Source organism: Leptonychotes weddellii, chromosome 1, assembly GCF_054177405.1.
Source record: "Leptonychotes weddellii isolate Sample4059 chromosome 1, ASM5417740v2, whole genome shotgun sequence".
NCBI lineage: Eukaryota > Metazoa > Chordata > Mammalia > Carnivora > Phocidae > Leptonychotes > Leptonychotes weddellii.
Genome location: NC_138369.1, coordinates 153,367,090 through 153,369,252, shown reverse-complemented (window position 1 = coordinate 153,369,252; position 2,163 = coordinate 153,367,090). Strand labels below are relative to the sequence as shown.

The following is a 2,163-nucleotide window of genomic DNA, read 5'->3' as shown; positions in this document are numbered from 1 at the left end:
AAGCAAGGTGAAAAGAATGTATTCCATCAACTAGACTCACTCTACATTTGATCTGTATGCTAGGCCTTCCTACATACAACCAAGATTATATCAACTTTAAGAGTACCCTCCAAAAGTTGAATTTATTTGAATTGATCAAATTATCACAAAGTACTGAGGATGACAGTGATAGTAACAGGACCTAAAAGATAGACGAGGAAAATATATTGAGAATAAAAATTGACACTCCCAAAATAATGTAAGAGGCAACAGAACCAACAGTAAGGTATGGGAAGGGAGCAGGAAGTTTCACATTGTATGGTGTCCTTAATGATAGAGAAAATTACTTTTGTGAGTAGATTGAGTCTGAAGATGATCAATTACGCATGCAACACTTCTTGAGTTGTATTCTATCCCAAATTATGTGCATATTTGTTTAAATATGAAAAATATTTTACTCATATTTTGGAATTTTCCTCAAACTTTCAAAAAGAACTAACTGGACCATATTTATCCTGTGACTCAGCACATTAAACTCACCCTAACATGCACCTCTGGGAGTTCTCATGTTCCACTTTTGGAAATATGACTACTCAGCAAAATGGTGGAGGAAAATAAAGCTAAAATAGAAATGAATGGTGATTGTTGGACTTGGCAAATTAAATTAATAAATACTTAACTTGCACCAAATATATACATGTTATTTAGCTAAAGTTATTCCAGAGATACATGCACAGAATGGCCAAGCTTTATGCTACAGTAATTTAATATCAAGCATAATATCTAGTTGGATAAATAAAATAGACATTAAAATTCAATTTCAATACAAGCTGAAATGTTACACTCTGTGATAAATGGGAGGGTGAGTGGGTTATGAATGATCAAATAAAAACTATGGTTAAAAAATTCTGAGAGAACTATTGTCTATTTGGGGAGGGCCAGATCATTGATACATCAGCTTGGAGAGGAAAAAGATCTGCCTTAAAGATTTATAACAAAATATTTGTATAAATTTAAATATCTACTATTGCTCTTTGTCATGGCACCTCAGAGGCGGTAGGCTGCTTCAGGATTCAGCTGAACATCTCTTTCCCAGCTACTGGCTGCCAGAAACTCATTGAAGTGGACGATGAACACAAACTTCGTACCTTTTATGAGAAGTGTATGGCCACAGAAGTTGCTGCTGATGCTCTGGGTGAAGAATGGAAGGATTATGTGGTCCGAATCAGTGGTGGCAATGACAAACAAGGCTTCCCCATGGGGCAGGGTGTCTCGACCCATGACCGTGTTCGCCTGCTGCTGAGTAAGGGGTATTCCTGCTATAGACCAAGGAGGACTGGAGAGAGAGAGCACAAATCTGTTCAGGGTTGCATTGTGGATGCCAATCTCAGTGTTCTCAAGTTGGTCATTGTAAAAAAAGGGGAGAAGGATATTCCTGAACTCACAGATACTCCTGTGCTTTGTCGCCTGGGGCCCAAAAGAGCCAGCAGAATCCGCAAACTTTTCAATCTCTCTAAAGAAGATGATGTCCACCAGTATGTTGTGAGAAAGCCCCTAAACAAAGAAGGCAAGAAACCTAGACCCAAGGCGCCTAAGATTCAGCATCTTGTTACTCCACGTGTCCTCCAGCACAAATGTTGGCGTATTGCCTTGAAGAAGCAGCACACTCAGGAAAATAAGGAAAAGGCTGCAGAATATGCTAAACTTTTGGCCAAGAGAATGAAGGAGGCCAAAGAAAAATGCCAGGAACAGATTGCCAAGAGACGGAGACTATCCTCTCTGAGAGCTTCTACCTCTGAGTCCAGTCAAAAATGAGATTTTCTAAGAATGATAAATAAATAAGATCAGACTTCAAAAAATAAATAAATAAAAATAAATAAATAAATAAATATCTACTACTGATCACTGAAACAATGTATCCTTCTGAAACCCTGGAAGATGTAGCAACATTTACCAGCACAACAAAAAACAAGTGCTGTCATATTTTCATAGGTTTTGGTGTTAATACATATTTATAGTAAGGAAGACCCAAAAACCAATGGTATCTTCTTTCCAAAAGATTTTTTTTCTCTTGTAAATAGAAAAAATGTAATAAATGAAAAACCCTTTGTTTCTTAGAGTAGTGTGAAAAAGCATATGAATAATTCATTCTACCCAATATGTAATTAATTTGAAAACAAAAAT

At 36.7% G+C, this 2,163-nt stretch overlaps 1 pseudogene; it reads left to right on the top strand.

Moving 5' to 3' along the window:
- The first annotated feature begins 580 nt into the window (after positions 1 to 580).
- LOC102736624 (small ribosomal subunit protein eS6 pseudogene) lies at positions 581 to 1,794 on the top strand (annotated as a pseudogene).
- Positions 1,795 to 2,163: the final 369 nt, after the last annotated feature.